The sequence below is a fragment of the Triturus cristatus genome, chromosome 12 (genome assembly GCF_964204655.1).
Source record: "Triturus cristatus chromosome 12, aTriCri1.1, whole genome shotgun sequence".
Lineage (NCBI taxonomy): Eukaryota > Metazoa > Chordata > Amphibia > Caudata > Salamandridae > Triturus > Triturus cristatus.
This window is the reverse complement of record NC_140595.1, coordinates 816,084,366-816,110,041: the sequence shown is the minus strand read 5'-3', so window position 1 is coordinate 816,110,041 and position 25,676 is coordinate 816,084,366. Positions and strand designations below refer to the sequence as shown.

At 49.2% G+C, this 25,676-nt stretch overlaps 1 protein-coding gene across 2 annotated transcripts in view; it reads left to right on the top strand.

Moving 5' to 3' along the window:
- The window catches only part of LOC146782965 (phospholipid scramblase 3-like), a 220,279-nt gene that overhangs the window by 677 nt on the left and 193,926 nt on the right, over positions 1 to 25,676 (top strand). The window lies entirely within an intron of this gene.

Genomic DNA, 25,676 nt, shown 5'->3' with positions numbered 1-25,676 from the left:
TGAACAGCAGTGCAGAGGGGGCTCAGAGACGGTGGAAAGGAAAAGGAGTGCGGATTGTGAGGGGTGCTGTTAACACCCAGTATTTTTTAAAAAATAACCATGTTTTAAGACCTTTAAAAACAGAGACGAGAGTATGTGTCTTTTTTGTCTGAGTGAATATTAAAAATCCCTGGTGAAATCCGAAGGAGACATTATCACACCCGACTGTATCCAACTATTTATTAAATAATACATTTATGAGGGAGTGTAGCCCCCCGTTGACCCTTTGAAGTTACGCGCATGGCTGTTGCAAAGGCAATATGTGGTAAAAAGATGCGATATCCGTGCATTTTGTGGAGAACGTATTGGGTGTATTTATGTTCGTGATCAGCGTTAAAAAGTTTCCCGAGCTTCCATTATTATATCAGACAAACCTCGTGCTCTTGTGAAAAGGTTTCTGTTGTGCCTGTGTGTGTGCCAAGGACACAAACAATAGCAGTTTGTGTACATTGGCCCGAGGCAGTTGTTGCGTTGTGGGACCTAGGCCCACATGCTAATGAATGACTGATGTAGACACGGAGTCTCTGGTTAATCAACTGGCCACGAGCATGTGCACCCGGGCCCTTTTATTAACAGGCTCATGTCACTCGTGACGCCTGTGAGGGATGCGTGTGGGGGTGCAAGTGTGCCCATTCCCATCGGGGAGTGGCTACCAACACTGTATCTGTTGAGACACTAGACCATGTCTCGCAGGACACAACATTTCTCACAAATTTTAATGAAACAAAAAGAGCTCACTAGCTCAACCTGTAGGGATAAACAACAACAAAATATACACCACAGAGTCCATCCTTTTATCGGGTCTGGCAGCAGACAAGGACTGGTAACTTCGACTGTGGCAGGACAATCTCAGCAGGTACTCATCATTTAGCCTGAGCGGTTCAGGACACGCATGCTTGCTTGGAGATGTCAGCTGCGCACCATTAACGTGCCGGTGTACGCAGGTCCTTTAGTCCCAAGTATCCTCCTTTCACTAACATGGAGGATGGTATGCGGTGGGTAACAATCGTTCATTAACTGGGTGCGTCAAGATCATGGTTGGAGTCCATGGTGAAAGTTCACAGGCGTGTTGCAGGATCGCCTGTAGTCTCTGTTGGACTATTTTGCTGTATCCAGTGACCTGTCAGTGGGGCAATGTCTCTTCCAACTCTCCTGCCTGGGGAGAACCTTTGTCGGGTCTGCCACGGGACTGCTTGTAGGCTGTGCTGGGGCTGCGTGTGTGCTGACCGGGGGCAGCTGCAGGACCACCTAGGAGCCGGTACCCAGCCGCTCGCACAAACCTCAAGGGTGTGTGGGTCTTGGTCAGGACATGCTCTTGCTGCCGCAGGGTTTTGCTTGTCGGCAAGTTTTGGCAACAGTGTAGGACTCCAATCCATTGGCATTCGAGATGGTGTCGGTTGACGCACTTAATGAGGACTGGCACGATGGCATCGCCAGCCGTGTGGTGAATCTGGACAATGGTGGGTAAGGACTTGCCTCGATGGTTGCAGGCATTTAGTCTGGAGTCGATCACCTGAGACAGGGAGTGGCCAGGTACCTCCATGTCCTTTGGGGAGGCGCTTGCATCCGTTTACTTTGACTTCTTGGGCTGTTGGAACGTTGGTGACGGGAGTGATAGACACGCTGAGAAACGCGAGGAATGAGACTGGGTTCGTGCAGGCTTTGCGGCTTACTCTGGGACTCCCGCTGCCTGGTTGCCAGGTCCTTCTCGGGTTATCACCCACTTCCCTTGCTGTCGCTGTGTCAGGACTCTCTCCCTTTGTAGCTCGGGTTCTCTCCATCATCCAGCCCAGCCACTCACGACTTCCCCTTCTGACCTCAGTCGGTTGTCTGATTCTTGGTGTAGACCCTCCGGTCACACTTCCACGTTTCTTGCTGAGTGCCGTGTCATGCACATGGCACTGATGATGTAGCTGCCATTTGTGCCTGGACGACAGGTGATGACAAACGACTGGGAAAGGAGGTGTCTGGAGGGAATTCCAGCTGCATGTTTCTGCCTTGCTGAAGCTGTTCTTGCGCCTCTGGCATCTGCGGAAAAGAGCAGGGACGCCATCCGACATCTACTGCCGACACTCGGGGATAGACAGTCGTACTGTGAAGCGTTGGGAGCAATGCGGTTTGCGCTTACTGCGGCTTATGTTTGGTTCTCCCTTAGGGCTGTCGCCAGGGACGTCGGTCCGCCTTGGTGGCTGTCTGGTGTCTCTGGGTGTGCTTTTGGCTTGTGGCACTACGAGTCCTCGTGCTTCTCCTCTCGTTGTCCTTAACGCACCTGTGTTTGTCCAGCTCTTTTAGGTGACACGATTGCCACCCTTCTTTTGCTTCTTCTCCGGGTGCAGTGACATGCATCATGTTCCAACACGGCTAACAGGGCCTTTTAACTTCACTGGTCTCCGGACCATGCAGGCAAAACTTCTGTCACTCTTCTCTGCTGCGTGGCGAGCAGCCACTCATCTTGGGTGCTTCTTCTTCAGGCAGCGTCTTGAAGCTCCTACTCCGGGTGATCCCTCTCCAGGGAATGGCTTCCACGGGCAGTAGGGAGCTGGGGTAGTGGTTGGCCACTTGGTGTGTGCGACTCTCCTCTTGCCTGTCTTGGATCACCGACGACTCAGTCTTGAGGCAGTGTGAGGGAGGGCACCGTGCTGCGTTTGGACCCTTCTGGGCTCCGTTGCTGCTGTGGAGATGTGGAGGATCTCCCTGTGGAGGATCTCCCTGCTGTCTCCAGCAGTGCTTCTTTTCTTTCGAGAGGTCTCTTTTCCTCCTGGGCATTTACCCGTGTTGATGCGCTTCTGGGTGCCTGTGTCACGCACCTCGGACTGCGCATGCTTCTTCTTTGCTTGGGCGCCCTGTTCTGGCACCGGGCATGCCTGCTCTTCCTCTTTGCGGTGGTGGTCGTTCACCGCCTGGGGCGTGTGGTGCGCTCTTCTCACTTGTGATGGCGTTAGGCAGCCGCTGGTGGCGCTCGCCCTGCACCAGTCCCTCTTGTGTCGTTGGTGTTCTTGTTTGATGTGCGCACATTCTCCTGGGGCTCTTGCAGTGTATCTGCACATCATTTGTGCACTGGCAAATCTTAGTAGCCAGGTACCTCTCACTGACACCTTGCGTGCCTGTGCTTTCGCTTGCAGACATGGGTACTCGTCCCTGAGGGCATGTAGCTGTGTCCTCTTGATTGCGGTGGCAGCAGATGGCCGCTGGGGGCTGTGCGGGCTGCTATGCTTATATGCCTTTCGTGGGGATGCTGGCTAGTTGGCTGGGCTTGTTTGCTTGTGGTTACGCTACCTTGAGGGTGGTTAGACTCTTGTTGGCTTGCACTGTTGGCGTCTGCTTCAGGGTTTCCTCCCTCTGCCGGGGTTTACTGGCAATCTTGACAGCACTGCGCAGCCTGCCCGGGGATGTATGTTGTGGTCTACCCTCTGGCGGTGGCCTTGCGCATGGGTGCGCACCGTGTTAGCTGTGCTGCTTTGGGGTTCTCTGGGCTAGTGCCTCGCTGGGCTTCTTGGCACCCCACCAGCAGTCTCTCCCCATTTCCTTTCGGCCACTGAAGGATGGCCCCATACAAGGCCTGTGGTGCTCCTGTTGGCCTTCTTCTGGTCAACCGCATTGTCCTCCTGTCACTTGGGGCGTGTGGTACACTCGACACCTGCCCTGGCTGCCTGGCTTGCAGTCTCTTACTGTCCCGGTTCGTTGTTTTGGCAGCTCCGGGTGCGGTGTGGTACTGCAACCACCAGATGGCGCTGTCTTTTTGGGGGTTCCAGCCACCTCGCTCTCGCTGTGGGCCTGTTTGTCTGCCTTGCAGCTGGGTGAACTGGAGTTGCTGGGCCGCGGCTCTGACAGGGCTGCTTGGGGGCAGACACAGTCTTCCCACCCACACGGGCGCTGCCAGTGCGGGCGCATCCACTGGGGCGTGCCCTGAGGCTCTTAGTGGTGTGCCCCATGCCTATCAGGGATGTGGTGCTTTCTTTGCTGGCAGCGAGTCGCCGTTCATGCATCAGATGCCTTTTTCTCCGAGCCAGGAGATGACGGGGGCGTGTTGGGCTTCCGCTCCCGGTGCTTACTCTTGCTGCGGGAGCAAGCTCTGGCCCCTGTACCGTGTTGATGCGGTTCCCTGGACTGCCACCAGGAGTTGCTGTCGGTGTCTTCCCACCCTGCCACGGCAGCTGTCCTCTGGCTGCAGGCCTTGCTGTCCTGTGAGCGCTGTGGAACTAGATGTCAGAGCGAGGTGAGGTGCAGTTGTGAGCATGTGTTCCCCTTTTACTTTGGTGTCTTGAGGGTGGCGCTGCCTGCCATTCGGGTCGCTGGGAGCCTGATTGCCGACTCGTGCGCTATCGCTTGCGGGAGGGTCGTGAGCCGCTGCCGTGCCGATGTGCTCCTCCTCTCACCTTCATGTGTGGCGGGCACAATCTGGAGGCATTCCTTGGGCTGGCAGCATCTGAGGCCCACACAGACACGACCAGAGCCATGCAGTCTCTCACTGCTGCTGGCCGAGTCTCACTGGATGACGGTAGGGGCGTGCACAGCAGGCACAGCTTGCGGCGTCTTGTTCTAGTCGCTGGCACTGCCTGTCGGACACTTGCCTGTGGGTCTCTTAACTGCCCCCTTCTTACTTGCGTCAGCGGCCTTGCCTCAGGGCGACTTCACAAGCGCTACACATCGCAGAGGCGCTGATGGGATACAGCCCCTCCAGGTCATGCAGGGTGTCCTGCAGGTGGTCGTCGGCGCGGTGGGGCTGCTGTGCTGGGACGCACAGTCTTTGGTCACCCACCTCAGAGCCGGACAGTGTCATGGGCTGCTGCGGGTTCGGGGCTGCCACCTGTTCAGGCAACTCCTCTCCCAACCAAGAAACATTCGAGCAGCAGCCGCGGTGCGCATGGGGTCAGACCCGCTCGTTGCCAAATGTTGCATTGTGGGCCCTAGGCCCACATGCTAATGAATGACTGACGCAGACACGGAGTCTCTGGTTTATCAACTGGCCACGAGCACGTGCACCCGGGCCCTTTTATTAACAGGCTCACGTCACTCGTGACTCCTGTGAGGGATGCGTGTGGGGGTGCAAGGGTGCCCACTCCATTCGGGGAGTGGCTACCAACACTGTGTCTGTCGAAACACTAGAACGTGTCTCGCAGCACACAACAGCAGTGACAGATGAAAAGCAAGTCCTCCAACCCTGAGCGGCAGCTTACGAGTGCCAGTGACTTGTGCCACTAGTTCCAGCGGAGTGCGAGTGTCAAACCACTTCTAGGCACTTTGTGAGAAGGACGCGGGGTTCCCACTGTATTATTCATTGTTTAATTTAAAATTGTGCCACCAGAAGCATGTGCATGGGTGGGTGAAAAGATGGGTAGTGTTCTGGGTGGACTCATCATAATAACTCTTAAACAACTCAACTTTTTTTAATACCACAGACTCCTAATCCGTTGCACCAGCGCGCAAATGTATGTTTTCAAGACTTTGTTTATATTTCCAAGCCAGACGTGTAAATATGACGAAAAAAAATAGGACATATATTTTTAAAAAAGTATCCATTGTGTTTGGAGAGACAGGCTTCTCGCAATACTGTGACCAGACTACTTAATTACTACTGCCCTGCTCGCTTATGCCCCACCCTTGGAAAGGAATGCATTGTATGTCAACATTTATTTAGCGCCAAATTCCCCTATGTGGGATGCTGAAGCGCTTGCCTGCATGGGTAGTATGCTACAACTTGTAGGGTGTGTGGTCGAAAGTGTGTTGTCTTTGCTTTGTTCTCATGTGGGAAGTCTGTCCATTTTGTGTGAAGACCACTGAGGTGCGTTTTTTGTTTTATGGGATGCGCAGCGCTTAGCAGTGTGACGGATGAAGGAGCATGAGGAACAGGCGTGCAGTTTATGGTTTTCAGTAAGTTGTAAGCTTTGAGCATCTCTGGAGGTCCCTTGTGGAGAGTAGGCGTAGGAAGTGGTTGTGGCTAAGATTCATGCCTCAAAATTAGTAGGCCTCTCTTGGAATCTCTGCTTCTAAATTGCGTACCCCTGGGCACATAGCGGTCTGTTACTCCCTCAGAATAAAGCACCGAGAGTATGTGCCACCCAACAGATATGTTTTAAGACATTATCAAAGTGGCCAATGCCCAGAATCCCCACCGTTCAAGGTGTCCCCCAGTAAAGTGAGTGGGACTTCCCAAATTTCTACCACATTAATGTTGCTTATAAAAATACAGCCTATTTTTCTATTTTGACAGCCAAGCATGCTTAACAGAAACTTAGGGCCACATTAGCACCGGTACAAATTCACACGAAGAGTTTGCACCAAGGCAAAGTCACGCAAAGTGACACAAAACAGCACAAATGTAGCATTTATATTGCAGTGAGAAAGGTATTTTGTGATGGAAAGGTACCCTTTTACCAGCACAGATAGCACTTTGCACCACTGTGCCTGTTGATGGTGTTACTTGAATGTAACTTGGGTGGATTAGCGTAAGCACCCATAGTTTGACGCATGCCTGATCTACTTGGACAGCCAGAAGGTCTTTGCGTAAAAAAACGCCTCCTTGAAGCAGGCACTAACATGGAGGAATGTTTTAGTTTTGCAGACATTCCACACATTGCATGTATTGAACACTGAACAGCACACATACAATGTGTGGAAAAGTTTAAGAAATATTCTAGGCATTCAGTTTTACATATAAAGGATGTTTCCAGCAAAAAATCATATGCAAAACAGTACACATACAACTCTGCACCATGGTGCAAAGGTTGTGCATGGTGCTAGTCACCATGTTTTGCACCAGCACAGGGGTAGTGAGCAACATCATGTCATTTTCAATAAATGTGGCTCTGATCTGCTTTCTTCGCCTTCTGCAACTCAATAATACTACTTTGGTTAATGCAATGCTTGGGGTTTCAAAACATAATCTGCCCCTTAGAGTGCAGACCTGGCCTTCCCAGCCTGAACCCTCGCATTGTCAGGCAGTCGTGGCAATTAATTTGTAATATAATCCCTTCTCCATCCTTAAATAATTTTATTTTTATTTATTTGAAAAGTTTTATAAAGCACTAACATGACCCTTGCGGGTATCAAAGCGCTATATAAAGAGGCGAAAGCATGAATAGAATTCATTTCACCTCTTCTACTTTAACCCTCTCTCTTACTAGCTCTACTGCTCTCTCTACCTTCATCCTCTCTCTGTAGTGCAGCTTTCTCTACCTCACCTTTTGTCTACTTCACCTCTGTTTCTCTATATTCCCAAAATACCTCACTCTTTTTCATCTCTCTCTACCTCTCATGATCGCGTCACTCTCTCTTATCATTCTTTTTGTCTGCATCAATATCTACCACTCGCGATCCCCCCTCAACTCTCTGTACCTCATCCCTTTCTCAATACCTCACTTCACCTTTTCCATCTCCTCCACTTGTCACCCAATCTTTACCTCACCTGTCCGTCCCTCTCTCCAGCTCTCTACTGCCTTACCTTTCTCTACCTCTCTCAGCCCTTTCTCGACCTCGTCACTCCCACTCACCTTTCTAGCTAATTTCTCTCTTCCTCACGATCCTCACCTCTCTGCGCCCTGCCGCTGGCTCTCTCACTAACTAACCTTATATTTTACCTCACCATTAGTTCACTACTGTACTCTCCGCCTCATCTATCTCTCGTTCTACTTCTGTTCCCTTTCCTTCACCTCTCTAAATATCTTACTCCTTTCTGGTGGCCTCTATTTTTTCCCCTTTCTGTCTTTCTCTTTCCCTCACATGCACATTTCTCTTTGGACTTCGATCTCTATCTCCACTTCAAATATCTCTCTTAACCTCTTTCTTTTTAAATCTCTCTACCTCACCATCTCTTCCTCTTCATCAGTGTTACAACTCTTTGTGTATGAAGCTCTCCTCTTTCTCAATTCCGCTTTTTGTTGTTTACCAGATTTCTCTTTCAACCTTTGACCCCTCTCGCTACCTTTCTCTGTTTCCCACTACTCTCGTTACCTACCTTGTTTTTCTCTACCTCTTCTTATTTTACTCTTTCTCTACCTTGCATCGCTTTGTTTTTCCTCAAGTCTCCCTGTCTATATGTACCACCAATACCTTTAGTGCTCTCTTATTCATCTCTTTATCTACATAACCCTTCTCTACCTCACTTCTTGGAGTACTGTACTCCTCACTCTACATTTCCTTCTCCCTAGCTTTATCTCTCTCTACCAAACTTAAAACCTGTACCTATTTCTCTGCTCGTTATGTCATTGTTTTTTGTATAGTGCGCTAATTACTAATGGGGGGTATCCAGGCACTTTGTAGCAGGTGTGTGAGGACAGACCCGGGAGCTTGCTCGAAAAGCCAGGTCTTCAGCTTCTTGTGAAAGTCAAGAAGAGAGGAGGCGGCTCTAGGCGGTCGTTCCAGGTTTTACAGGCCAGAAGCAAGAAGGCGTGGCCCTCTGCCCTGCTTTTATGTCTCTGCTAGTGAGAGACCGTCAGAGTGAAGGTGTCCGTAAGTCTGGTAGAAATTAATGCAGTTATTCAGGTAGGCAAGGCCAATGTTGTGGAGTGCCTGGTAGGTGTGGGTAAGGCGTTTGAAGTGTACACGCTTGTGTATTGGGAGCCAATGGAGCTGCCTAAGGCGTGGTGTGATGTGGGTCCGGCGCAGGAGGTTGAGGATTAGTCTGGCATCTGCATTTTTGACCGTCTGCGGCCCTCCTGTGAGCTGGTTGGTTATCTCTGCCTACAGGGTGTTTCCGTAGTCCAGTCTGTTGGCGATGAGGGCTCGGTTGATTGTTTTCCTGGTTTTGTCTGGTTTCCCCTTGAAGATTTTCATCTGCATCCTTAGGGTTTTGAAGTAGGAGGAGTCCACTGCTTCGACTTTGACGGTCATCTCCAGCTTTTGTCTTTAATGATTCTGATGTTTCTCACTTGTGAGCAAGGTATGGCCCCAAGGTCTGTGGGCCCCCAGGTGGAGTCCCATGGCGAGGATTTCTTTCCAAAGACTACTGTTTTGGTCTGGTGTGAGTTAAATTTGGGGTAGCTAGAGCTCATCCAGGTGGTCAGTTCGGTCATGCATGCAGTGAACCTGTTCCTGGTGTGGGATGTTTTGTCCAAGAGGGACAGAATCAATGGTGTGTCATCAGCATAAGTGAGGATGTTTATGTTATGAGCTCGTATGACATCAGCCAGCGGTGTCCTGTAGATGCTGAAGAGCGTTGAACTGAGGGATGAGGCCTGCGGCACTCCTCAAGGAATATCTTGTGCTTCGGAGGGGTATTGAGGGCACATTGACAGTTTGGGTTCTTTTTTTGTGTGGAAAGAGCAGATCTATTCAAGGGCTTGTCCCTGGTTGCCTGCTTTGTGTGGTCGTCAAATTAGAATGAAGTGGGATACATAGTCGAAGGAGGCTGATAGGTCTAGAAAGATGAGGGCTGTTATTTCTCCCCTGTTGATGTCATCTAGTGCAGCTATAAGGGCGGTTTCCATGCTGTGGTTGGATTTGAATCCTGATTGTGTGGTGTTGAGAAGCTTGTGTTTTGTGAGGTGGTCTGAGAGACACTTGTTGATGGGTTGTCCAGGCATTTGGCTGGGTGGTGTCATACGCAGACGACACCCAACTCATCCTCTCCCTATCCAACGAACCCAATACCGCCAGAAACAATTTTCGAGAAGGCATGGAAGCCGTCACCAAATGGATGAAAAACAGCTGCCTACAAATAAATACCAACAAAACAGAAGTACTCATCATGGGCCCAAACCCCGATGCATGGAACGACACCTGGTGGCCCCCCGCCCTCGAAGCCCGCCCACCGTCACGGACCACGCACGCAACCTGGGAATCATCCTGGACTCCGAGCTCAAAATGGACTGCCAGACCAACTCCATCTCGTCCTCCTGCTTCCACACCCTCCGCCTCCTACTTAAGACCTTCAAATGGATCCCCCTTGAACACAGAAAGAGTGTCACTCACGCCCTGGTCACCAGCAGACTCAACTACTGCAACGCACTCTACGCCGTAATGAACAAAAACCTCACCGCAAGCTACAGAACGTCCAGAACGTCGCCACAAGACTGGTCCTCGACCTGCCAAGACACTGCCACATCTCCCAGCACCTGCGCACACTCCAGTGGCTCCCCATCGAAGCTAGTCACCTTCAAGATGCTCACCCACGCCCACAAGGCCCTCCACGACACCGGACCAGCATACCTGAACTTCTGACTCAAATTCCACGCACCCAAGAGGACCCTACGATCTGCCCAGCTCTCCTACGGTGTGGTCCCCTGCACCAGAAAGACCAGATCGGGATGCCGCTACTTCTCCATCCTCGCAGCCCGAGCCTGGAACGCCCTGCCGCTCCACCTCAGACAGACAACATCACTCCCCATCTTCGCAAGAAACCTCAAAACCTGGCTCTTCGACAGACCCCCCACCCCCCCCCCCCCCGCCCCCCCTCTTGATGGACTGGAGCCTGCTAACCCCACCCCCCTCCCAGTGCCTTGAGACCCTTACATTTGAGTAGTCACACTTAACAAACACCTGATTGAGGGATAGCGGTCGGTGATTTGTGAGTTTGGTCGGATCAGAGAAGATTTTCTTTAGGAGTGCATTGACGGCTGCCTATTCCCATGGTTCCTGGAAGGTGGCTGTACTGATGAGGTGTTGAGGATAGGGGTGTGGTCCTTGCTGATAGGATTTACTTCTTTGTCAAAGGTGTGATGGGTCAGGGGTCTACCGGGGCCCCGGAGTGAATGGTCTTGATGATTTTCATTGTTTCGCCTGTGCTAATGGTGTCACATTTGCTGATTGTGTTGATTCTCTTTTGCAATGGGAGGCTCCTGGAGAGTTCCAGGGGGGCTGGTGCAGGGGGAAGATCCTGTATATCGTTGCGATTTTGCTGCAGAAATAGTTTGAGACAGATTTGTTTTAAGGCATTGGCAAAGTGGGCAATTGCCCAGGTCCCCCACCTTCCATCGGGCCCCTGGTACAATGAAATCTTGCTCTTTCCTACTTCTGTCTCTTTTTCTACTTTAGCCTTTAATATATAATTCAATTATGATTGGCGTCATGGGAATTTGATTAACAGACAATGGATAATAACATTCAAAGTTGTTCTGAACAGGGGCGCCCCATAAATATTTTGTGCCCTGGGCCCACAAAATCCTTAAGTTGACACTAGCTCGAAAGGTTGTTGCACAGATACTGTTGATGTTGATGTTCCAGTGAGAGCTGCGAGTGTGGTGAAGTCTTTGACGATTGCCAAGAATTTTTGGGTGTTTTTGGAGCTGGTGTTTATTTGTTTAACTAGGGCCATTTTGTTGGTTTCTTAGATGAGCTGGTGGTACCTGCTCTGAACGGTTCGAAAGTGTCTTTTTCCACTTCCCCTTTGCTGGTTCTCCATTTCCATTCCAGTTGTTTGCAGTGTCACTTGGCCATTTTAATATCTTCTGCATACCAGCTGGCTTGTGTTCTGGTTTTTGCGGTGTTGCTTCATTTCATGGGGGCCAGAGTGTCAGCGTAGTTGGTGATCTACTTGGTGAAGCCTCTTTCTCTACCTAAATCTTCTTCTTCAAATCTCTCGTTATCTTCCCACTGGCTATCTCACCTTTTTCTATAGTTACTTTACTTCTTTCCCTACCTTACATATTTTTCTACATCATCTCTTCCCACTTCTCCGTCAGCTTCACATCTCTCGTTGTACTGTTCCCTTTATGTCTCTGTCCATCTCTTGTACTTCCTTTTTTACTCAGAGTCACAGATAACTGTCTTTTCAGAAGTGTACACTTATAAAGAGGAGAAAGGGGGATAAGGCAGCAGAAGAGAAATTAAGAGAACGTTATTAGATTTTAACCAATGGAATTGAGAAAATCCTCAGAGCAACACTTGGATTTTCACTGTTGCAGTAAGAACACCAGTGGTGAAGGGGGTTATATTTGTGATTACAAATATTCAGCAACTAAAGCTATAATTTACTGTGCATTTGTCTCACTTTAATATGATGCACTAATCCACAAACATTTGACAGATCACCATAGCATGTTGTTACTACATTAGGTGTAAATGAGCTATAAAGGGGTAATGCATTTAAAGTCGCTCAAAACAAGGGCCCCACAAATCCTTGAGATGCCATTGCCACCAAGAAAAGTTAATTATGAGTTAACAAACTTTTGGCAGAGACAGCAGGCACAAGACAGGAAAGCATGTGCTCACATAACACAATGAAGTCACCTTTATTAATAGCTTGCAGGCGACTCCCCGGGCCATTTTAGGTTTGGGGAGGTGAGCAGCAGCCCCCTCCCCTTCAGTAAAACATAGTCTATGAGAGATTGGGTCCCCGGGGCCACTTAGAGGCTTAGGGAGAGGGGCCATATGCCCCTTTCACACAATTTAATAATGCGCCGACCCCCGGGCCCTACCCCATGTGTGGGGCGTTTAATTATTATTTTTTTTATATGCAGGAGAGCCTTTTTTATATTTAATTTTGCCGCAGATTCGCGGATCTGATGCGTATTCGTGGCAAAATATAAAAATAAAAAAACGTTTTTGGCCAAAGTCTGGTCCTCACCACGAGGCCTAGGGATCAGGGAACCCCTACCCTGCTCCCTATGCCTTTTTTTGCATTATCTCCAACCCGAGTCCTAAGATGGCTGTCGCCACATCGTTGTTGCGCCCATGGCTTGAAATATACAAAGTTTTTGAGCCTTAATTGCTCAAAAACTGATTGATGGATTTACACCAAATCACAAAAGGCCCGTGTTCTGGACCAAGATCTATCTTTCTGCCAAATTTGGATCCCCTTGAAACTTTCCAACTAGGAGCTGAGGTGGAAGAGCATTTAAAAAAAAAAAAATGTTTGTGAAGATTCGGCAAATGGCCCCAAACTTATTAGGAAATCAAAGCATACTTTTCCTTTGGAAGCATAGTCCTAACTATAACTACCCAGTGGTAAATGTCCCTGGGTAAAATATATAAATATTTGCTGAAAAAACAAAGGTGACAGGGATGTTATAGTTAGGAAATAACACTAGAAAACCCTAGAAATTAACTGAAAACAACCAAAGGTTACAGGAAGGTTATAGTTAGTTTCAGATATTAAACATTCAAAACCATAGAAATTGAGCAGTTGTAGTTATCTCAAGAAACTATAACTCGGGCTGCATGGGGAAAAATCATTTTGGCACCCCCTTATTGTTCTTGGCCACCCCACGTGACGAATCACCCTGAAACTTTCCAGACACCAGTGAAGTAAACAGCAACTAGTTTTGAAAAGTTTAGGAAGATTCGCCAAAGTTCTGAGTTAAACAAATAAAGCTTCCTATGACAACTAGGTCCTAAATGTAACTACCTACTGGTGACCGCCAATAGTATTCTATATATCCTTTAGTTGGATCAACTGGGGCATATTTTCAGCTTTTTTTGCAATGAAGATCTTTCCATGAGCTGGAAGGTCGTTTTTCAGGTTTTTTCTAAGACTGGATTTCAATGCTGCCTTTGATGCCTGCAAGCGCTGCTGTATTTGGGAGATACGCCCGGTCCCTTGAGATGCCTAAAAGCTTGTTTTAACCTCTTCAGTGCCCATGACGAGATAATCTCGTCATGGAGCACGGTTGCGCTGTGCCCATGACGAGACTATCTCGTCATGAACCCCACCCACTAATACAACGCCCGGCACAGGAGGGGGGAAAGGGCGTGGCACTGAAGGGGTTAATAGGAGGGTGAACTTGATTTTATTTTGCAAGAATGTTCACAAATGTATTTCCCAAATAGTCACAAAATAAAAGTACTCCCACTGTATATATCTACCCACATACTTTTGATTGGTGCCTATTATGGGTTAAAATGTGCCACTATATTGTGCCTCGTTTATGTGATGTTGATTGAAGTGGTGCTTTGTGTGGTCTGCTTGTCCCTGTGGGTGCTTTGCTTGAGGTGCCCGTTCTGTGTCGAGGAGAACTGCAGCGGATGGGCCTCTGCGAATGGAGCATGTTAGACTCTGATCTTGTGAGGGAGGGGGTGACTAGCACCTCCAAGTGTGGTTTAGAAAGTTCTTCAAGTCTCACAGTGATTGGAGGGGCTTCATGGGAAAATATTTCTGGATTTGCGATCATAAGACAAGCACTGGCAAAGCCAACATGGATCACCTTTTGGCTGTCATTACAGACCTGTTGGCTTTGCCAATACTGTTTTGATGATGCTATGAAGCATGGGCGGATCAAAGAAACCAGTGCGATCGTGTGTAGACATGCATGCATTGTGATGCAATGGCAGTCCAGCAGTTCTTAATTTGAGCCAGTGTTTTATGGTGCTCGGCAATGGCACTTAATTGTCAAGCCTGGCACCTATGACAGTCCGCCACATGGTGGCGCTGTTTATTTTCTTTAGAGATGAGCACAAAAACATCTGTTTATAAATTCAATATGCATTAAAAATGACTAATGCCCGCCGTCCAAGCCATTGCAAGAGCCTTAGTGGGCCGGATTAGTCTGAATTGTCACACTTGTAGGAGTGTGATGATAAGTGGTTGGGTTAGTTTTGTCATCGGCAGCCCTGGCGGGGGCTATGGGTGGTTCGAGCTGGAGTGGCCTCTTAACGAGGTCCCTGGCACATATGTTTTTTACGGATTGTATGACGTAACCACGCGAGTCATTACAACGCGTGCAGTTACATCGCGGTCGTTACAACGAACGCATGTAACCACGCGATGCCATTACAACGCAATTCTTTACATCGACTTGCGCTAGATGGCGTGCTAACATTAGAAAAGCGTAATTTACTATTCCAACTCCTTTCCACTTAACAGGGGGGAAGGTGTTGGGATAGTAAACTACACTATTTGTAATGTTAGCACGCCATCTAGCGCAAGTCGATGTAAAGAATTGCGTTGTAATGGCATCGCGTGGTTACATGCGTTCGTTGTAACGACCGCGATGTAACAGCATCGCGTTGTACTGAATGCGATGTAAACGATGTTTCCCGTTTTTTACGCATTAAGCACAGCAATCGTGTCATCACTTATGCGGGAATAGGGTGACCGACACCTGTCTGTTGTCTGTAATTGTTTTTATAACTGGCGGCGTTTGTCGTAATTTTAAAGTTTTCCAAGGTTGTACCCAGCCTTGTGCCTTGTGGCGAGAGGATGTGGTCTAACAGCTAGTGCGGTCGACCTCGGAGATGGGGAACTGGGTTCGAGTCTTGGCAGGGACGCTCAACAACTTGTGATTCTGGGAAGATCACTTCACCTCCCCTGCCTTAACGTGTCCGTCTGTAACGTAACTGGTGCTCGTGTAAAGCGCTCTGATACCTTTGGGTCTAGTTTGCGCTATATAAAACTCCACACAAAAGAAATGTGGTTCCGGCTGCCTGCCCTTTCTGCTGATTCTTCTCTACGGGTAGGGGTGCCTTGGGGCTAGTGCTGCCTGAGTGCCCCTCCGTGCTTGCTTGCGGTTGCTTGATTATGTGTGGTTTCAGACTGAGGTCAAGGGGCATCTCTTCCAGCATTCTAGAGGTGTTTAAGTGCAGGCTGTTTTTAATGCTGCACCGCTTTATGGATGCTTATCACCTGCATTTATAGCTTGGCGGTTTAGTGTGTCACGGTCTGTTGACCTCACATTTTGCACCTATTCCTGTGTGCACTGACTTGCACTGCTGCCTTAATATACACAAATCCAGTTCTTGGTGTTGTGCTAACCTCTGAAAATATGATGTTTGGCTCCTAGAGCTGTATTGGGTTTAGATTCAAGCAGGTAGGGGGAGAAGTGTCCGGTAAGATGGTAGCAGGCATTTTTATCTGTATTGATCCAGTCCCCCCTCTCCCACCTTTACTCCTCCATCCACCCCCCCCTTTCAGAGTGAAGTAAACCCGGGCCCTAGTGCAGGAGGAAAGCAGACACAGATGTTATTTCACATTTGAATGATATATCAGTAGTAAAATGGAACTTTTGCAATTGAAGCAAAATGGTTATGCAGTTTTTAATGTGTTTTTGTGGCTTAGACTAAGTTAGGCTTCCATAAGGCCTCAGCTCCATGTTGGTAAATAAGGCTGTCGTTTCATAATGTTCATTGTGTGTTTATATTTCTTGCTTGACACCACACCAGCAGGATGTGCCCTGCTTAATTTGAATGACATATTCTTCTCGAAAAACTCGTTTACAGAAACCTTTTGCTAATTTCCAAGGTTCTGCAAGCAGACTGCATTGCATTCATCTATAATAGTTTTCTGTTGTTTATGTGGCTTGTTTATTCTGACCCCTCCGGATGAGATTAGTTCAGAAGGGGCGAATCAATGCTCATGTACTGTGATAGGGCTAAGATGGTAGACTGTATGATTTGTTAAAATGATACTTTTGCTCACACCCGGCTGACGTTTCTGCTTCCATCATTTTCTTGTGAAATTGGCGATGTGAGCCCTTCGATTTGGGAGTGAGTCATGGAGTCCTTGGAGGCCTTTGGGTTTCTACTAGAGATGTTCTCTAATCCTCTATTGATTTGTTGCACGATTGGACTTCGGACCGGACTTAGATCTTGACGGACGGGTTACTTCATCACAAGGGTGACGGATCTCCCGTCCGCTGAAATACAAATCCCATAGGATATAATGTAATTTATACTTTGGTGGAGGGGATATCAGTCACCTGTTGGAGTAATCCATCCACCAAGATCTTAACAGGCCCTCCGTCTATTCTCCCGGGTTTTGCTTATTGCTGTGCTTTATCTGAACATCTTTATGTTAATTTATATCTGTCTTTCGAACGATTCAATGAGATTTGCTGCTGCGTTTGCATTTTCTGTTTTCTGTTTTAACCCTTTAAATTTTAATAAACCTTCATGGGCTTTTCGAAATTGCTGATCTCGAACTCCCCTTTTGAGTCAATTCTTTCTTATTGACTGCATTTCTAAATACTCTGCTTTAAAGTTTGTGTTCAGGGACACATTACCTCACAGATCTTGAGGTCAACAGCGTCCACGACCCTACAGATTGGGTGCCACTATAACGCAGAATATCCAAGAGTAGCGCCCCACAGTGATGTCAATTCAGCAAAATGCCAGGGTCAAGCTAGTGACATCACATACACCTCAGCCTCCTTTTACATTATAGGGTTGACCCATTGACATCTTTAGGCCCTGAGCAGCCACCTGGGCTGAGGAAGAGGAGAGAGTGGATCCCTGCTTCCTTTCTGTTCCTGCCTCTGCGACCTTTGACACCAGGAGTAGCAGGAGTCATGTCAGGAGTATCAGAGAGCAACCAAGGGGTAACAGCTAACAGAATGCAGAACAATGTCATACATTCACCCCAGTACAGAGATCTGGGCCTAAATCCATCGTTTTTTTGCTCACCATGCCACTCCAGTTTGGACCCAGCCATATGCAAATCAGTCTTGATCCTGTACCCAATGGGAACAGTCCAGCCCGAACTGCCAGGTCAGGTCCTTCCTGGACTGGAAACAAGCATCCTAGGACCGGTATGGCTGGGTCCAAACTGAAATGGCATGGTGAGCAAAAAAACGATGGATTTAGGCCCAGATCTCTGTACTGGGGTGAATGTATGATATTGTTCTGCATTCTGTCCATCAACAATTCTTTTTGCATTTGTCCCCCGAGTGGGACGGGTATGCCCAGGCGTGGGTCCCGTGCTCTCCATGCCACTGGAGTCAAGCTATCCTGACTGAAGAGGGGTGAAACCCCGAAACCGGTCCCAGGATGCTTGTTTCCAATCCAGGGAGGACCTGGCTTGGCAGTTCGGGCTGGACTGTTCCCATGGGGCACAGGGTCAAGACTGATTTTCATATGGCTGGGTCCAAATTGGAATGGCATGGGGAGCAAAAAAACGATGGATTTAGGCCCAGATCTCTGTACTGGGGTGAATGTATGACATTGTTCAGCTTTCTGTCCATCAACTGTTCTTTATGCTTTGGATGAAGCCCATGAATGCAGCCGGTGCAGAGCCCGCCTGCGAGTATCTTGGGCGTTGCCCGGTTGAGGCTCTTGCGTCATCCTAGACCCATTATATTCTGTGGCAGCCTGTCGGTCCTTTGACAAACACCAGGGACCTTTTAACAATGTGCTGCCGGCGTTCTGTGGGCGACCACACTGCAGAAAGGACTTTCATCTCACTGAGCAATCACTGACGGACTGCATTTCACTCTAGTGGTGTATGGTATGAGCTCCCAAGGGACAGGGGCATGTGTACCAACCTCGTAATGTACCATTTTATTTATTTAACAGTTTATATTGCTGAGCACCGAGGTTTCAGAGCCCTTTACACAGAAGAGCGATGATGCATCACTTCCTCGTCCGTCTTCCTCGAGGCAGTCCTTGAGATGTTTCTCCTTTCCAGGAGGATCAGGACTCGGAGTAATGAAGATTACCGGTTAGTAAGCGTGCAGTGGTCTCATGACCGCATAACCTGGAAGATGAGTGGTCGAACAGGTAACATAACTAGATGAGGCTAGAGTCATTCACCGAGTAGGACTAGTTACAGCAGCACGAGTTACGGAGATGTGGAGCAGAGGAAAAGAGAACTGGCCAAGAGCAGGGTGAGAGAGTGGGTGGAAGGGGCATGGGTAGTGAAGGGTGGGGTCTGAGCCTGTAGTTGAGGGAGCGGCAAAGAAGGGATGGGCCTGCACACAGTTCTTTATTTGGCTGTGGATTCCCAGATAGGGCACAAGCAGAGGCGTAACTTGGTCAGTAAAATGGGGGGAAGGGGGGGGGGGTCATGTCGGATTTCCCCAAATCACACTGACCTATATTAAAATACATAATACGACATGCAGGGTGCATGAGAGGTGTTAAAGGAAAAGTGGAACAGGAGACGAATGACGGTTGGTACGACTATGAAGTGGGGAAAACACAATATTTTGTTAAATAACCAACATTTCGGAATACTTTTAGATCAGAGAGGGAAAGTGTGTGTGTGCGTATTTATCTGTGCTTTTGTAACCATTCCTGTTGAAATCCAACAGACACCTCGCCATGCCCAACTGAAAGCACCTGGACCCAACTAGTTACCAGAAAATACATTTATTGGGGGGGGGGGGGACACCCCAAACACCCACCCAAAGCTACGCCCCTGGGCACAACCACTAGACCCTCTTCCCCTTACCTGATAAGACCTTCCTTTCCGACTCTAGAATGCCCCTGCCCTCCACTTTACCCGTTATTCTAACATAGGGTGGCATTTTAATCCAACATAGGGTGGGATTCGATTTAAAGTTCAACGTCTGCCTGTAAACATGCCCAGTGCTCACCAAGACTAGCGCTGGGCATGGGCAGTGTGGGTAGCTGCCCAGGGCCTCGCACTCAGCCTACCAGCATGGGGCCCTGCACCAGTTCAACACACCACCAGCCCTCTTGTACTCCTGCCCATTCAATTGAAAGAAAGGCGTCTCGTTGCAATTGGGCCCATGAGATGGAGGGGAGGGGGCCCTCCCAGGGCCTGTTAGGGATGGTGTCCCAGTTGCAAGGAGACGCATTTTGCAGGCATGTTCTGCAATTAGGCCTCCTGCCCGCTGCCCATTCAGAGACACTATGGGACGCCCATTGTCAAGACTTTAGCGCCCCCACAGGTTTAACTCTCAGCCCCCAAGCGATTCTCACACCTTCAGACTGAAATCGGCTGTAAAAGAGGTGCTTGTAAGAGGCTGAGAGGAGGAGCTGCGGCCCAGGAGGAGTCAGCACAAAGCAGCTTCTGGAGCCCTGAAGGTGTCACCTATGTAAATTAGAGGGACCTCGCACATTCCCGTTTGGCCCAGGGCCCCAAAAAACCTAGAACCGGCCCTGGTGCTCACCATAACCACTTAAGTTTCGGCTCCTTCACCGAAAACTCTAGTTATACAGTTAAAGCAGAAAAAACCTTGTGTCACGGCAAAAGCCAGGCAACAGGTGTGCGTTCATCAGCAGTGAATGTACTGGACAGTGGCAGTCTGCTTGTATCAAGACATTGGATGGCCTTAGGCATGGCCGAGCTGGGCCCAGGCCCGGGGCGCCAATATTCTGAAGGACTTAATGTCATACAAACAACTGCTCGTCCGCCCCACTTAGTCTCAGTCGGTCCCGTTACAGACTTAATGTGCCGCAGCATAAGTGTTAGCACCACATCAGCCCCCTGCCCTCCTCCATCTTCCTTACACCGCCTGCCGTCACACCAAAACGACCCCCCGCAGCCACTGCAAGGATCATATTTTCTTTCCACCTAGGGCGCTGTCCTGATAAGTCCAGTTAAAGGCCGGTCCCGCTCGGGACCTGTGGCGCCCGTGCTACACCACTGTTGTTCCCGCTTTCTGTCTACTTTTCCATGGCAGTAGAGGGAGCACCCAATCGGTAAAATGCTGTTCTAGGGAATCCTTCTGTGGTCTTGCTTTTCATTGTCTTTATTTGTTTTATTTTGTAAACTCTGGTCATGATGGCAGCTAGGGCTCTCCACGCAAAACTGAATTTGTCTCACGTTATTTAGACTTTGTACAGCAGCCGCAGTGCAAGCTTCACTTTCACACAGACCAGGTAGAGCACAGGAAGAGGTTGTGTGATCTTCCCTCACTCAAGGACAAATACATTGCCAACAGCTGTGCATGCATTACTCCCATACTACTGCACAATGGCAGATACAGCAGTGCCCCCTACATAAGGAATAGAGACGGTGCTGGTAGCAGAGCAAGCTTCACTCCCACACTGGGCAGGTATAGTGCAGTAAGATGCTGTGTGGCATGCCCTCATACAAGAACACGTACTTTGTTCTCACTCACTTCTGCAGAAAACAGGTACATGATAGCAGTGTTCCCTCATACAGTACAAGTACAGTCCTGACCGCAGCAGTGCAAGCTTCTCTTACACACAGGACCAATATAGTGCAGCAAGATGCCGTGTGATGTTCCCTCACATATGAGCAAGTGCATTGCCAACACTAGTGCCTGCAACCCTCACACACTGCCGCTCTAAACAGGTAGAGGACACCAGTATTTCCTCACAAGCTTCTCTCACAGACAAGACCAATATACTGCAGCAAGATGTTATGTGCCATGCTTAATTTGTAACGTATTGAGTGCCAGTGCCCAAAGCACTCCTCAAAAGACTGTGGCCGGTGCTATTAAATGTCTCTGCACCCATACCAAGGCTGCGTAGTTCTGAATCCACATCATGCCTTTATAATCCACTGCCACACACTCCCAGCCCCTTTATCTCGCGCCGTCTCCCTGGTTGCACGGGTTGTGTTAAATACCCGCCAGGACTCGCTTTTAACGTTTGTTGCTTTAAGCTTTTAATTGCTGTTTTAAAACCTACCTGATATTGCACTGTTGTTCTCACTGCACTGGGCACTTTAGCCTCCCATAGCTGCCTGCTGACGCCGCCTGCTCGATTGCTGGGACAGGGGGGCAGGGAATACAGCAGCCATTGGAGGGGGCGGGTTAGTGTTGTTATATCTACATAAAACACACACTGGAGCGCCAAAGGCGCACCTAAGGCAAGACCGTCTGCGCCCGTCCGCGCTCGGGCCAGTCCCCTTGGCCCTTTTAGGCCAGATTTACGGACATATTCCAGAGACTTCCTTAGGAGTCTGGATCCGGAGGGTGGGAATGCGTGCGGTCCAAGGTTCCCGCCCAGTATTATGCTAGAAGACTTGGCAGCCTCCTGTACTAACTGTCATCGGCCCCTCCCGCACATTATGGCCCTTCCTAGTAACTATTCTCTTAAGCAGTCAGTGTGAAAAGTTGGCCTGGCATATGCTGTTCACTAGTTATAGTGGGCACCTTGCAGCAGTCCAAACAACCCTTATTGATGATTAGGTTTAAGACAACCTTTATTGAAAGCTATCCTAGTGGTAGCTGTGGAGAGCAGCCTTCAGGCTAAGTCTTGAAGGAGTGTAAAGCAGCTTGGTTTACCAGATTATAACCTCTTGAATTACTAAATGAAAGGAGAACCACACAAGGTATATATAAAATATATGTATTTATTTCTAAACAATCACTACTAAGCTCTTTATGAGATTAGAGTCCAAGATTCACAATAATACAGTTCTAAAATGACAGTAAATAGCACAATATACAATGGGCCCCAGAGGGAGACCCAACCATATATTAAGAAAGTGGTATAAGAACCACGACTTGGCTAGACACTGCCTAGAGCATGTAGAATCACTGGGACCCCAAGGTAGTGACACAGGGGACCCACGGGGGACACGTGCAGTGTGACAACACAGACGCGAGCTCCGTACAATCCTATGGGAAAGTCACGGTTGGAATTTTAAAGATTAAGAACACTTCGGAGAGGACTTTGAGCAAACCCTTTTAGACTTAGAAGGTTCTAAGGCCAGCACCCACGTGAGCACAGGAGTACTCGTGTTACCAAACCCAGGGAAGCCGGGTGCATATGTGTCCAATGGCGTCGGGAATCTTCGTCGTTTCCAATGGAGAGTTGCTGCAAAGTGCTGCTGCTGTGAAGAAGAAAAGTGTCCAGTGTGATCCAAGCTTGGATCGAAGATGTGAAGAACCTTAAAGCAGAGGGGACAGAGTCTGGGTCACTTGCCAATGACCATGGGCACAATAGACGAATCAAAACAAGAAAGAGTATGTAGTTCCTAAAGAGAGTCGTGAGCAGGTAAGAGAGCCAAAGTAACTATTACTACGGAAGTAGTCCAACTGATATTACAAGGGGATAGGGGAATTCCCTTGTTTGGAACTAGGGCCCTCACACACCCAGCCAGCTAGGTGTCATGCTTCATCATTGGGCCTGCTCCTCGTCGGGTCGGCGCTGCAATACCCGACGGGCACCCAATGCGGGGCTCTTTGGCGGAGATCTTTTGTTCCACGCCGTATGGTGTAGTGGGGGTGAGGGGCCCAAAGTGAGTAAATGTGGTGAGTGCAGTGATTAAAAAAGGTAAGGGAATCCAATGAGAGACCTTTATTCAAATAGGTTCCCTGCCTCATTAAAATGAAGGTCGAGTGGCGTATATGTGGCTGTGATAAATAAAATCATTTACGCTCTACTCGTATTTGTACAGGTCAACATGTTTCTTGCCTTGCTCGTCAGGAGGATCGAATGGCAATTTATCAGGACCAAGTGACATACATCTGCACATCAAGGAGAGGTGGAAGCACCTACCTCCCAACTAATCAAACTGTGGGAGAAGTGACCACAATGATGGAGGACGACCTACAATTGTAGGAGTCATACCTCAGCAGTTGCCGGCGGGTCATAGGACACCTATCATGTAGTGTCCTGATCAGCAATGGATCCTACTATGAGACCTACCCCACCGTTCGGCGGTGGGGTAGGTCTCGTAGTAGGATCCATTGCTGATCAGGACACTACATGATAGGTGTCCTATGACCCGCCGGCAACTGCTGAGGTATGACTCCTACAATTGTAGGTCGTCCTCCATCATTGTGGTCACTTCTCCCACAGTTTGATTAGTTGGGAGGTAGGTGCTTCCACCTCTCCTTGATGTGCAGATGTATGTCACTTGGTCCTGATAAATTGCCATTCGATCCTCCTGACGAGCAAGGCAAGAAACATGTTGACCTGTACAAATACGAGTAGAGCGTAAATGATTTTATTTATCACAGCCACATATACGCCACTCGACCTTCACTTTAATGAGGCAGGGAACCTATTTGAATAAAGGTCTCTCATTGGATTCCCTTACCTTTTTTAATCACTGCACTCACCACATTTACTCACTTTGGGCCCCTCACCCCCACTACACCATACGGCGTGGAACAAAAGATATCCGCCAAAGAGCCCCGCATTGGGTGCCCGTCGGGTATTGCAGCGCCGACCCGACGAGGAGCAGGCCCAATGATGAAGCATGACACCTAGCTGGCTGGGTGTGTGAGGGCCCTAGTTCCAAACAAGGGAATTCCCCTATCCCCTTGTAATATCAGTTGGACTACTTCCGTAGTAATAGTTACTTTGGCTCTCTTACCTGCTCACGACTCTCTTTAGGAACTACATACTCTTTCTTGTTTTGATTGGTATGGGCATGTATGTAGGACCTTTTAAAGCCCTCTTGTCCCCCCCTCTTTGTTAAGCACAATAGACGAATGCCCACCGATGTCGGGTGCTTCAGGTGTAACGAGGTGAAGCTTGACTCTGCAGCCACGGGGACCGGGAGACGTCGAGGGCGACCAAAGTCCGAGGCTGAGCTGTCCCGCGAAGGATGTCGAGTGCTGGGGGGGGGGGGGGTTGGGGGGGGGGGCTAGATGGGGGTCAGTGTCCGGATTGAACACCAGCAAGCCTTGGCAACAGCAACCCACGCGGTCAGAGAAGACGCTTGGGGAGTCCCCTGGAACAGCAAGGTCCAGGGGACTCCCCAAGCGATGGCGAGTCAGGGTACGTCTGGAGCAACCAAGTAAGCCTCATCAAAGTTAGAGTTGCCTTCTCAGGGACCCACCAGTCGACGGGCCAGGGATCACGAAGGAACCTCGAAAGGAATCCCACAATACCAGCCCAGGGGTCACTCGGTGAGTGTAGGCCAGTAATCTTCGGTGGAAACTCTGCTCGGGGCTTGGACTACAAGTGGCCCAAAGCACAGCCTCAGGGATTCCCAAGAAGCATATGCTGTGTCCAGGGTTTCTGGTTCCACGGTCCCCACGAGGGCTACGGGTCTCAGGTTTGCTGAGAGCACGGGTCGGCCTCTGGGAAGTTTGGGAACCCACCTCCTGTGTTGCAAATTCTTCGGAGTCAGTCGGGAGCTTCGTAGATGCAAATCGGTCAGATGCGTTTCAGGTGCCTGCCTTGCAGGGGAGTAACTCCTTTACTCCAAGGGAGATTCTTCAGTCATCCAGCGTTGTGTAGATCGTCGAAGTTTTTGGTTTATGTTGCAGAGTTTAGTCCAAGTGTAATCTAAAGTCCTGTAGTCAGGGGTTCCTACATTATACCCAAGGAAGGGGTGGGACAAATTTTGGGGACCCAGCTATGGGAGGGTCAGGACACAGGGGTGGCTACACCCATGTCCGTTGTCCAGTTTCGTGCCAGAACAGGGGCTGGCAGCCCCTGCAACTGGTTTGAGATGGACTATGCACAGTGACGCCAAATGTGCCCCCAGTGTAGACATCAAATCACTCTTGGAGTGCACCCACCCAGCCCCAATACACTAAAGCCTGTCCGGGGGGTGGGCACACCTCCCTGTGACAGGAAACCTATTGTCCAGGCCTCCCCTGCCGGAGTTTCGTCCAGCAGCAGGAGGGCAGACTCGTGTCTGTGGCTGGCAGCATCCATTTTGTGATGCCAGGGTTCTGTTAAGCGGGTGTACCGGTGGTGCCATGTTTCTCCCTCTAGTAGGGTGGAATCATATCTCCCACACCAGTTACTGGTGTGGAGGTATGATTCCAAGGTGTTTGACACCAAACACGACATGTTTCCATGCAGCCATTCCAAAGTTAGCATTTACCGTGAGGTTATAATGATGCACTTAAGAGTATATGGTTTGGCTGCATCACAAACAACTCCGGAATAAAGGTTCCGAAAGCTGCAGAGGGGCTCTGCTCATGCATGGGTACCCTCATATGAAACCCAGCACCCTGCCTTCAGGATTGTTAAGGCCTGCCATAGAGGTGACTGATAGGTTTATATGTGATATGGAGAGATATATGTAACCTACATCTCAGTAAGGGGTGCATACACCACCTTACACAGGCTGCTGTAGCAGACCTGTTGTGTCATTTTGAATGGCTTCCCAGGGGTGGCATAATACATGCTGCAGCCCCATG